Consider the following 13,094-nt stretch of genomic DNA (forward strand, 5'->3'; position numbering starts at 1 on the left):
ATTTTCATTTGAGATACAGATACAACGTAGAACAGAATTTGCTCCCAAATGTAGAAAGTTTTGTAATATTTGATCGTATGTTAAATGCGGTTGCATATTGCTAGATAGAGTTGCAGCTTACGTGGGTTGAGGTATTTACCTGATGACTGATTTCATACTGTATAAATAAAACAATGCATACACATAAATACCAAAATAATAATACTATGATATAACACTCATTCATTGGCCTTTACGTCTATCACAGACGATTTATGGTGTGTTGCCTGAGCAATGTTTCTGGTGTCCAAATAATCCAATGCGGGATCGACACACTTTTCCGCAGGTCGGACAGGGGAAGTTTGCAGAAGCCGATTCAGAGTCGTCTTGATGGCGTTTCCTCCTAGGAATTTCTTAAATTTCTTATTAGTAATATTTAAAATAAGTAATATTAATGAGAATATTAATTGGAATATTTCTGCTAGTATGAAAATAAAGTTATCTTTATATGTATATAGATATATATATATATATAATAAAACTTTAACCAAAATAACAAAACAGGTTAATTAAAAGATCTATAGGTATTATAAGAACATTTACATACGTTTTATGGCGATTAGTGACATGTGCCCTATGGGCTTTATATTTACCTTTATACTACGTGCTACAAGTTATCAAATACAAATATAGATTTAAACTTAATTGAAAGCTTTTGCATTCAATCTAAGAACAACAATATCCGCCCACGTACATCCGCTACTTGCGTGTGGGCAAACCCGCGATCCTAGATAATCTTATTGCATAGTATATATTGATTTAAATATTCAATCATATATTATATGAACGCGCTAGTCATTCGATCAAATAGCAGATTCAATCAGATGACGACGACATATTATATATACAGTTTACACCTATGATATAAAAAAAAGCTAGATACGTTACCCACTCTCTATTTTGGCAAGAAAAAACTCAGCTAAGTGCCCGAGTTTCACTTAGTCACGCACCATTCAGCGTCTTTAATCGGCAGTTGTTATTACGAAGTACATGAGTGAGACATGTATTATGTCTCGTGCGTGAGAGTGAAAGAGAGAACAACTGTATTGGTGATAATGCGTTAGTAAGTAGGTATGTATTAATTACGCTGTTTTTTAGTGCAATGATGTTGGCGTATGCCGCTTCTACTAGTATAATAGGTCATTGGTTTACACAGACTTAAATTAACCCGGCGTCATTGAGGTTGGGTCAAAATGACCCTGCTTGTTTATAATTTACAATATTTTTGTAATTATGTGCACGATTGTGCTGTTTTTTGTAGTAGCTGGAGCTAATAATGTAGATTAAACGTTTTCGAAGTGAAATCCTTTCGACGTCGAGTGTACTGGGAGCTACATGCGTGTATTTTCGAAAAAGGTAAATATGACCCATCCTCACAATTGATGTAACAATTTCGCGCCATGGCCAAGTTATCGATTTTTACTGTTGTGTATGATTTCTTGGTGTCTGCAAACATTTTTTTTGCTTGTTTCAGTGAATTTAATGTTTTTGTTTGTCCAACAGGTATTTATTATAAAATAGGTACTATAAATGGATAGAATAGAAAATATCACGTATCATGGCGGGTTTAGACTCTTGTCTGACTCAGACTTACCTTATTATGATGATGAAGTAGAAGAAGAGGATCATGTTAGAGTGCGGAGTGTGTTTCAAGCGGAGAAAAGCGAAAACCCGAATTCAATACCTTTTACAATAAAACTAAATATGGGGTTGACGTCGCTGATGATCTTTGCACCTCATATGATGTGAGTCGTAACTCCAAAAGTTGGCCCCTGGCAATTTTTATGCCATGTTGGACATACAGGAATTAATGCGCTTATAATACGTCGCATAAATAAAAACAAACCAAACGATAAGCGACGTAATTTTTTGAAAAACTTAGGGTCTTGCTCTGGTCTTAGAACATTTGAAAATTCGCCAGGAATTGATCGATAGCAATGACAAATGGGCAAAAGAATCAGAAAATTTATTGGTGGATCATCAGAGAAGCCACCTGCAATTCCCGCAAAAGATGTTAAGTGTGTCCGGAAATAAAAATAGTAAAAAAAAAATATTTTTATCAAGCTTGCCCTAAATTTATTTGTCCTGAACGCATCATGGCTTTCTGTATTGATTTCATTTACAACGAAGATTCTAATTAGCTTTGTTTAAGTTTTTTTCTAATATATTTAGACTTAAGTTTATAAAAATGCTATTAATAACCAAAATTACTGGTTATTAGCGTAGTAATGACATGAAAACGTAAGAGGTCTATATTTTGTTCCTATTTTTATGAGTTTATGTCAAAGTTGATTAAAGTGAATAAAACGTTGGTTAATTATTATTTTTATTTTATATTATCAAAACCAGAATACCTATAACCTATAATAATAAAACAGAAAACTAATTTTCTTAAAAAGTTTAAAAATAACAACTATAAAATATATGGGTAATATTGACCCACCTCAACGTTCGCGTATCTGTTTTCTACCACAATGACGCCGGGTTAACAATAATAATTGGTCAAACTGTATTCGTAATCTTAGTGCGTTCTAACCACAAATGATTATTAAACAGTAGTTGCAATTAGTAAATAACATCTTCTCTGAAATACACAATGGAAATTGTTTATTTCAACATTTCACAAGCAAACGTTAAATCATAAAGTATGAATCATAAAATAAAACCAAATTCAGTACAAATGCTTCCTCCATTACGTAACTAAAAACATTGCAACGATAATTTGCCTAAAATAAAATGTTTATTATTATTACTTTCACAACGAGAATAAATCACAACGATAAACTTTAACACTCTTCAGCCTATTTCTAAACAAACCACACTTCAAAACATTAACCCAAATATTATTAAGTGTGCGATATTTGTACCAATAACACTTAAAATATACGCTTAAAATAGAACTATTATTATGAAAAGGAGATAAAATATTTACGCACATAAAAAACTAAAATGCATAATACTAAAATACATTTTAATGGTCCACGCTCATTGTAAATTAAAAGTTATTCTGGATATGAAAATATTTTGATGGAGAATTATAATATGTATTACTCAATGGCTCAATTATAAAAACTGATTGTAGTTGTAAGATTTTTCTCAGAAGAAGAAATTCATGAGATTGATTCAGGGGAAAGCCATTACATTCTTCAACTAAAATTTTACTAAACTTTTATAAAACAATAGTTACAAATTTAGCATTGTTTAATACGAAAACGGAATGTAGTCGAACAGCGCATACATAGTTTGACAATGAAAACAAACTTTTAATTGCGAACTAACTCCGCATTCCTAAAACATTGATTTTGATTCAATCTAGGTATTAAGGTCAAAGGAACAATTACATACGAAATCATTCGAATAAGAATACTTTTAAATGTTATGCTCATTAAGATTTCTTTATATAGAACATTATTGATATAATTTTATAGTTGGTAGGTGCATTGTAGTCATCAGCAACGTACGTAGTAACGTTAACAAACTTAGTGGATCCAAGACATTTCCATTTGGAGTCGAATATTTGCTGCAATCAAGAAGAAATATTTGTTTGTATAAATATAGTTACTTGTACAAAACATCATCAAATGACCAAACCGCTCCACTGGATTAGACATAATTACAAAACACACCGTTTGTAATCAACTAATTTAACAATGAGCGTAATGACGCGCAACCTATAATTTTGGTATCCTTCACAATTATTTATCTAATGGTTAAGCCGTCCGCCTCCTCCTTGCTTTAAAAGATTAACGCAAAACATTCAAAGTAAGACAAAAGGAAAAATGAAAATAAAACGCTTTGTAAAACGGTATACGTATTAGGTGTGAGAAGCTCGAGCCCAAAACCTCTATATCTGCCAGGTTTTCGGAACTTTCAACGATTTAGCCTATCAGTCCCACGACCAATATTCCCAGATCTCAATACGTTAGGCTATTCTGAATTCAAGGCGGCTCGGATGATCGTAAAGTCAAAATGATTGTAGTATATCCTGACAAACTGCGAGCAGAAGGGCCTATAAAAATCCAACGATCGAATAAACATTTAGTGGGGATGTTGTAAATATTATGAAAGTCCATTTTATTGGATACCGTTTGTCAGTTGTATGTACAAAGTTTAGGATTAGCTGCCGTTCATTTTAATGCCGATTTAAGCTAATGTTCATAAATGTATTGGTAAAGTTCTCCAAATAAACGATTGTGTTTCATACTGGCTTGCCCTTCAAATAAAAAACATATTATAACGAAAATTAAACTGGAACAAAAATAAATATTATAGGTAGGTACTTAACAATTCACCCCAAAAAATTGATTCTAAAACATTAATATTTTACAGCGTAAAGTACGCTCTAAAATATCCATTAATGTTAATGTCATGTTCATATCAAAGCTTTAAACCTAATTGTAAAATATTAAAATAACAAATAAACGCGTCACAAACATAATTACAAAGTCTCTAGTTTCTATCTGGGTTATATTTTGTTTTAAGCAAAAACCCACATGTTTTGCTTTAATATACGATTCACGTACGCGGTAAGATTATCATGCAATGAAAAGACGCTGTATTCAGATCTAGGGCGCCTTCAGGTTCAAAGAGTGACCCACTGCCCCTATCTTCAATAAGCCGGTCCACACAGAGCGAACAGCCTCGCGAATCTATTACTGCTCGAAGCAGCTCGGTCAGTGTAGACGTGCCTTGGCGAAGGAAAGCGATAGTGGCGTTATTTTACTCGACCGAGCTGCTTCGCGCAGTAATTGCGTCGCGAGGCTGCTCGCTCTGTGTGGACCCGCCTAACGCCCAACAGCTTATATCACGCAAAAAGTTAACCGCCTTTAGTAGCTTTTAATTAATTTAAAATATAATTTAATATTGCTAATTATGACGGGGTTATAATTACGTAGGACTCTTTTTATCTTTGGACGGTTCAACTTTATATTTTAAACGTCAATCTTACCTAATCTGTGGGCGTTTTTAATAGTTGAAAGGCTTACCTGTAAAAATTATAATTATTTAAATTAGTTATTAATAAATATGACAGCTATATTTGACTTTATAACTTTAACAATACGTATATATGTATCAGTATTATACGGAATACGATGTATTAATATCCAGCAAATGAATAGTAGATAATCCAAATGTACGATGGGTATATAAAAAGGTACATACATTTTATTTAGATATGAATACGTAGTTGGTCGCCTTTTCGTTATATTTTAGAATATTTTCCACGTATCGTGATGATAAATATATTGTTGTTTTCGTTTTACGATGCAGATTTTATAAATGTATATATTTCATCCCAATACGTGCATTGAAAGGTAAACGTTAAAGTATAACGGTCAACGTTGTCAGCAAGCGATTCCAGTTTAAAACAACTTGGAAAATGTAGCGTTAATCATAAAATAACTTTTCGCTCGTCTAAAAGTTAAATGCAATAAAATAAAATTAACATCAATTGTCACCTATTAAGCAAGCCAAAGTTTTACGAATTAAACTCACCAAAAATCGAGTAAAACAGATTTTAAGTAAATTAAACTTTTCCGGGAGCATTTTACGGGAAACCCAACGTCGCGAACTTTTATTTCGTTTCCGTTATTTCAACGTACTCGTGTTTTAGATGTAAAATTGTTATTTACTTTTTTAATGCGATAATATATTACGTAAACGAAGAATGGTTGGTTTTCGTCGGAATTAAGTTTGCGAAGTTTTTGCACAGCCGAGAGAATATGCAAAATAATTCATTTTAAATGCCTGTTCTTTGCATAAAAACTGTTTTTTAATAATGCCCTACCTTATTGCTGTTGCAATATTCAGAAAAAGTTTAATTTTGACTTCAACATCTAGTTTCATAAATATTTATTTAATGTTCAGTTCAAAATGTTTGTTACATTTTGAACTGACCGCCTCCTTGGTACAGTGGTTGACGCGTGAGCGTAGAACCGAGGGGTCCTGGGTTCGTTTCCCGGTGGAGACGAAAAAAAAAATGTCTTGGTCTGGCAGGACACAGAAGGCTGATCACCTACTTGTCCCTAAAGAAAATCGATCAGTGAAACAGATGTATGAATAATGCATCTGCCCCTTACCCCACTACGGGGACACGGGACTTCACTTCTAACAAACATTTTTATAAGTTCTATTATGTATATTCCCATTTATAACCCAAAAAATGTTAACCAAGCGACCCCATCTAACATACCCAAACTTCTCAAAGATACATACATTCATAATCCCATAGCATACAATACTCAACCATCCAACACAAACAAGACATGCCACGATAAACATCACCACTAAACAGGTCAATTACAAAATGCATTCGTTATCGCAATTGCATGTTCCAATTAGGTAACTATGTCACAATGTGTACTGAAGCCTCACTGTTTGTTGTCCTGATAAAAAGCTAAGCGGTAGTTGACACCTGGGAAATTCTATTAGATAACATGTAGATAGATTAGTGTCGGTACGTGCAGGTTACGAAAAAGAATATAGAACAAGATGCGTATGGGCATTGTTTTTGATAACGCAATATTGGATCATATCAGTCAGTGGTTTTGTGTCTTAGCAAACAAGCAATCAAACTTTAGAAAGATTTAAATAAACTTAAGATGAATGGATCGTGATTTTTTTGATTTGGTGACAATATAGCACTACCTGTCTGAGGGTTGTCAGCTAAATAAGTTACTTAAGGGCCGATTTTTCAATGCTTGGATAAAACTTATTCGTCGAATAATGTATAAAACTACCATTTTAAAAACGTATTCTTATTGCCCGTATTTGACAGTTTACGTGACATTTTAATATTATCGTGTAACTTTATTGGACGGATAAGTTTTATCCAAGCATTGAAAAATCGGCCCTAAATGAAGGTAAATTAAGTGAAGTGCCCTAATAATTTGTCTTTTTCGTAATATAGGTTATACCTACATGACGTGTGTTTCACACGATAGATAACAACGTGTTTTAACATTTCCTTTCCACTTATACTTTCCTGTTTCCCAATACTAATAATCTATAACCAGTTGCCTATGATTATAATTTATAACCAATGTAATGCTTACCATCAGCTCACACTTCCGCTCGTTTTCCTTACGTATCCTTACGTAACGTAAGATAAAATAAGAAATAATAGTTAAAAAAAACTGAAAAACACGCTTTTCACAGAAAACCGAACTAATAAATAGAAAGTTTTATCAAATTAGTGTATTGTCATCGGTCTTCAATAAATCTACAAAGTTTGAACGAAATCTGGCCGTTTAAAGTGGGTCAAAATCGCGCCCAAAGAAGTCGGTTACAAACATACCTACAGGTGAAGCTAATATAAAGTGTGTAAAAATGTTGTGTGGTTTTATGAAACCACGGTAAAAGTGAAACTGTTCGAACGGTTCCGAACACTGCTTTGTGTAGCGCATGTCGCGTGTCGGTCGGCTGCCGAGTAGGTATACCTACTCGGCAGCCGCGATACACGCGACATGCGCTACACAGACCAAAAAGTTTGAGACGATGTAATAAAAGTTTCACTTTAATAATATTACCAATACGTTCCCAATACAATATAAAAAATTAGGTTACCTACTAGAAAGATTATATAGAGTATTGTTTTATGTAACTATTGTTTATATATATGTATGTTTATATATTAATTACAATACTATCTTTTAAGTATTTTAAGATGTTTGTTTTAATTATCAGTAGGAATTTCATTCATAACATATTACACTCATTGATGAATATAAACAAAATTATCGAACGAGCAATTTTTATAGATAGGTATGATTCGGTCAGTATTTTTTAGATTTTCTATATAAGGAAAAAAAAGGACAATCGAAACTTGCTTATAATTCGTTAAAAATTAAAATATAAGTCTTCAGTGATTTAATTATAAATGATGTAATATGCTTAAAAAATGAGTAAGTATTCTAAGATATTTGAGGAAAAAAAATTCAACCAAATTATAACAAGATAGCAAAGCTTAAACCGTTTCAAAATTACCTCTTATCAAACTGTGTCGCTTGTGCTCGTAAAAATTACTTAACACCACGTTTGTTCGCGCTAAATGATTGTGATAATGATAAGAGGCTAAATTTCTTAAATTTTTTGAGATGGTCAGATTATATGAAACTAATTGTTTTTATTTTTAATAAACTAATTTTAGTTTTACTAACTCCTGTTATTTTCTATTTTATTGAATACTAGGTTTCCGCGCCCGCGGCTTCGCCCGCGCAGTCAAAGAAAAACCCGCATAGGTCCCGTTCCCGTGGGATTTCTGGGATTGCGTCATTTTCCCGGGATAAAAAGTAGCCTATGTTCTTTCTCGGGTATCAAAATATCTCCATACCAAATTTCATGAAAATTGGTTCAGTAGTTTAGGCGTGATTGAGTAACAGACAGACAGACTGCAGAGTTACTTTCGCATTTATAATATTAGTATGGATTTGAATAGGTAGATAATAATTTATTGAACATACCTATACGTATATACTATTAATGACCTGCGGTTTTAATAGATGATAGTCGAGTAAAAAATTTTTAACCTCCCTATAGGTAGGTTCTATATAGGTTTTACATCGTAGATATACACAATTATAAATTGTTATTAAATTAAAATTATTCTAATAGAATTCGTATATCTACTTAAATATGAACACGACATTTAATTTTTTTCTTTTGCTTTTGCGTTCCTTTGACGTATTTACTATCGTTTTATTAAACTCTGAATTTAGCCACCTAAATAAAAAAACATGTATTCCAAAAATCCGTAGAATTTTTCAGTTAGTGACGTCATAATTCTCGTAAGATTACAATGGCAGGAAAATATCCACAAACCAGCCGATATGTCAAACGGACCGTGAATTTTGTTTGTTCGTGACAGTTTTTATAAAATAAAAGCATATAAAACACTGACTAAAAAATTCAAAATGTACTCAGAATTTATATGTTTCCTATTCGTTATTGCAGAACATAAAATATGATTGGAACCCCTAAAGATTTAAGCGCGAAAATCAGAACAGAAATTTTATGTTATCCATCGCTTAACTTTATATAAAAGTCGGTTAGAGACAGGTTAAATTAAAAATTATTTAATTTTATAAATTGAAATCCAATCCAAAACAATTAACTCATTTTTTTCTGTCCAAATCCAAGTTGTTAATTTGAAGTAAAATTTCTAATCAAATATTCAATTCTTATATTCAAAACTCCAGCAGTGTTTATAATAAAAAGACCTAACACGTCTAAATCTAGCAACACTTAATGCGACAAGGTTCTCACGACACCGTCGAGAGGTCGGTGCTAGAACAATTTCACTCCAACTAACACGCTTGAAAACGGTCCTAATAACCAATTTTGTGTTATTTGTCAGAGGCTTGATACGGGCGATGATAATATAAGATGATTTTCTCATGTACGTCTTGTTAGGTTGATTGTGGGTGACTTATATATAAGATATTGTTCGTCTAAAGTGACATTGAGGGTCCGTGTTTATATTTAAAGGTCTATTTCAACAAGGAGTAACTACCTACAACTATAGGTATCGGATTTTAAACGTATCTGTATCCTACTGAACACAAAATTGGAGTTACTGAACTTTATTATTAAATCTTACGAACGAAGGAATTACAATAAAACTAACAAATTAAATAGTAGAAGTAGATTCTATAATCTATACAATAGTATAATCATTCCTACAAATATTATTTCATCATTTCACTGTTCGATGATTCATACAAATTGCATACACTGTTAAAAATAAACAACCATATCTGTTAAAAATGTTTACAAATACCCAACTTACAGCAAACATAAACATGCTAACAGATTTATCATTTTTGTCAAGATGCGACATCACATGATCGTTTTGATTGGTGATACGATCAAATGGCTTGACATCGACAATTACGCGGTTCAAGGTTCATTCCCGTGCAGTTATCAGTACATCTTTATCAGTTGTGTCCGTTCCATCGATATTATATAACACACTTGGTTGTAAATTAGTTTGCTTATACAGGGTGTCCCACTATTGGTATACTAAGCGCGAAGGAACTTGTAGTTTTGCATACACTGATCACGTAAAAAATACTTTTTAAAAAAATTACGTCCAAAATTGTTTGCTAAATTTTTCCTGAAAATCCACGTTTTCTTCTCTAGCTTCGCGCAGCCGGCATATACCGCTTCTCTAATATGAGCATTTTATCTATGGAAACATAATCTTAAACGATAGCTCACGTGCTGGTGGCAAAGTTGGGCGGCTCGCTTGTTATGGGTGTACACATAAAGTTTTAAGAATTCATCTATTTGAAAAAAAAATGTATCTGGAATTTTTTAATTATTTTTTACGTACTCAGCGTATGCAAAACTATAACCTCCTTTGAGCTTAGTATACCAACAGTGGGACACCCTGTATATTAGTTGATGCCCGCGTTTCATCAGGTCATGTTATGTAATACATTTTTGGCACTTTAAATTTAAATAGGATATGATTAAAAAGACATTAAATAGCCCGTGGATTTATAGAAATGTACTAAAACACTGAAAATTTGTGCAGAAGGTGACCCCCTAGCCTACCATAATATTAATTAGTTAATAGCTGTTGTCTAGCTTGAAAAATATACATTATACCTATCATCATTTTGATTCTTAAATTACGTAAATGTTTTACCAAAAGGTAAAAGTCTAAGCACACCCAATAAATAACACTTAATTGACAATGTAAATGAACGAGCCTTTTGACGCCAATAAATAACCTAAAACCAAACAAAATGACAAATTCTGTAACAAACAAATCCTCTCTTAGAAGAACTATAAATCCTTGCAAAGCCGATAAGTTTCGGAAAAGCCTAAGATTTTCGGCTAAAGAATGCTGAGCCTTTTTTCAAGGTTGAAATAAAAGATTACGAAATGACGAATAAAGGTGAATGTATCGTAAAAAATTTCATTAAATTTTGATTTATTGATTTACATTTCAAAACACAGCTACGTTATTTTCTTCACAATATCTGAGTTTGTCCAGTGAAGCGTAAAATAAAAATACTTAGAATTCATAACAAAGAATGACTAAAATACCTACTTATTTTTGACAAACTTTCTCAACTTGAAAAATTGATAAAATCAGGCAAAATCAATTATATCTACATAAATAGGAATTCAAAGTTCAAAATTAACCATTAAACATTAAAAACAATGAATGTAATATTGAAAAGCCCGAACTTTACATTTACTTCTCGGTTTACATTCACAAATTTCGGTGGCTTCGGGCCAAAGTTTTCTGCCAACATAACGCCTTCAGAACTCGCGATAACCCAAGGCATAAAGCGAAATCCAGTCATGATACACTTCAAAATAGATTTTATTCCCTACCCTCCAGATATGATATTCTTTTGTTGAATTTATATTAATTCAAGAAGCTTGTAAGGGAAACGATTGCAGCCATTCAAGCAAGTTGAAGTGTGTTTGATAGAAATGTTATTGTGTTTGATATCGGCCATTTTATTCATATTGAAATGTTGAAAGTGCATTTTATCAATGAATGCATATTGTTGATAGTAAAATCTACTATCGTATTTAAATCGAAGAGAATGTTGAAAAGGATTTATCTTGCATTTTCAAGTGGTTGATAGCTTTATATTTTAATGCCTTTTGATACGAGAGAAAATCTATACCAATATTATAAAACTGACTAGTTTGTTTGAACGCGCTAATCTCAGGAAGTCAGGAACTACTGGTCCGATTTGAAAAATTCTTTCGGTGTTAGATAGCACATTCATCGAGGCTATATATCATCACGCTAAGACCAACAGGAGCGGAGCCACGCGGGTGAAACCGTACAGCTAGTTTAGTTATATACCTACTCTTATTTTATCAAACAAAGAAGTGATCAGCCTCTTTACAAGGGTATTTGCAAGAGAGCAGCGAACCTATCAGTGTTTAATAATAATTAATTATTGAGACTGCAACAATTAAATAATTCCATAAAGCATTTTAATCAAATCAATTAACTTATACGTTGGTGGATAATTGCAAAAAGTATGCGTAGATATTCATGCAATACAAATTTTTAATTAATTTTAAACAACAATTTCATGTATTTTAAGCTTATCAATATATTAAAAATTAACATAATGAGTTATATTTATGTTATTTCAAATTTCAACACTTATTACCTCAAAAAACTTAATGAAACTACTTTTGGTTTGGTACTAACTAATTCAACAAGTAACTATATGCTATTAAAATAACTTAGTTTGTTAAATGTTTGACTTCATGAAAAAAAAATTAGTTGAGGTAGAAATTAAACAGTGACGATAACTCTAATTAAGATTTTTATGAAACAATAGCTTAAAGTATGCATATCATGCTTGCTATAAAATATAAGGGTTCCGTTTTTTCCTATTAAGGTTCGGAACCCTAAAAACAATGAAACTTTGATTAATTTAATCAGTGTTTTGCCGCTTTCAAGTTATTTAAAGAAAGAGAAAAAAGGTGTGATTAAACATTGATTGAAAAAGTTTATGACCGCATTAAAGGGCTTCAAACGCATTTTAACTGCCTTTTTAATTCCTTGCGTAACTGCGACGTGATTGTAATAATAATGCAGAAATAATACCTCATATTATATGCTATTAAATCGGTAAGTTCATACAGTTCATCACAACAAAATAGGCTTATTTTGGTTAAACTTATCACACATATATTCATATATGTATATATAAACACACTATGGACACTAGAAATATACTTATTACTTATATTGTAAACCAATAAAACTAGTTACGATAATAACTATCAATTGCCTAAGCAGTGCAGGCCGTTTACGCGTAGCAACCTGCAAATCCTTATATTTATCTGCACTAAGAACAAAACAGCACATTATAGGTATTCCTGCATAAAGCAATCTGAAGCAAGGCTCTCACGCATTGCTAAGAGCTTACCCGCTTTGAAAACCAGGACAAATAATAAGGCCAGGCTATTCTATAATAGACTTCGCGAACTATTCCCATTTGCTTCCCGTTATCTAAGCGAATGTATAGCTTTCTATATCGTACAGAGTAGTTTGAATATTTTGT

At 32.3% G+C, this 13,094-nt stretch overlaps 1 protein-coding gene across 6 annotated transcripts in view; it reads right to left on the reverse strand.

Moving 5' to 3' along the window:
* Positions 1–13,094, reverse strand: part of LOC149488546 (inactive angiotensin-converting enzyme-related protein-like) — a 141,041-nt gene that overhangs the window by 105,311 nt on the left and 22,636 nt on the right. Inside the window, exon 2 of one of the 6 annotated variants that reach the window (XM_089695117.1) lies at positions 4,988–5,024. The exons of the other annotated variants lie outside the window; for them this stretch is intronic. The gene's annotated coding sequence lies outside the window, so the exon portion shown is untranslated. The remainder of the gene's footprint in view (positions 1–4,987; positions 5,025–13,094) is intronic. 6 annotated transcript variants of the gene reach the window in all.

Source organism: Colias philodice, chromosome 5 (genome assembly GCF_061535455.1).
Source record: "Colias philodice isolate Cphi_HAF_F1 chromosome 5, ilColPhil1 Martin Lab GWU primary, whole genome shotgun sequence".
In the NCBI taxonomy this organism is placed as follows: Eukaryota; Metazoa; Arthropoda; class Insecta; order Lepidoptera; family Pieridae; genus Colias; species Colias philodice.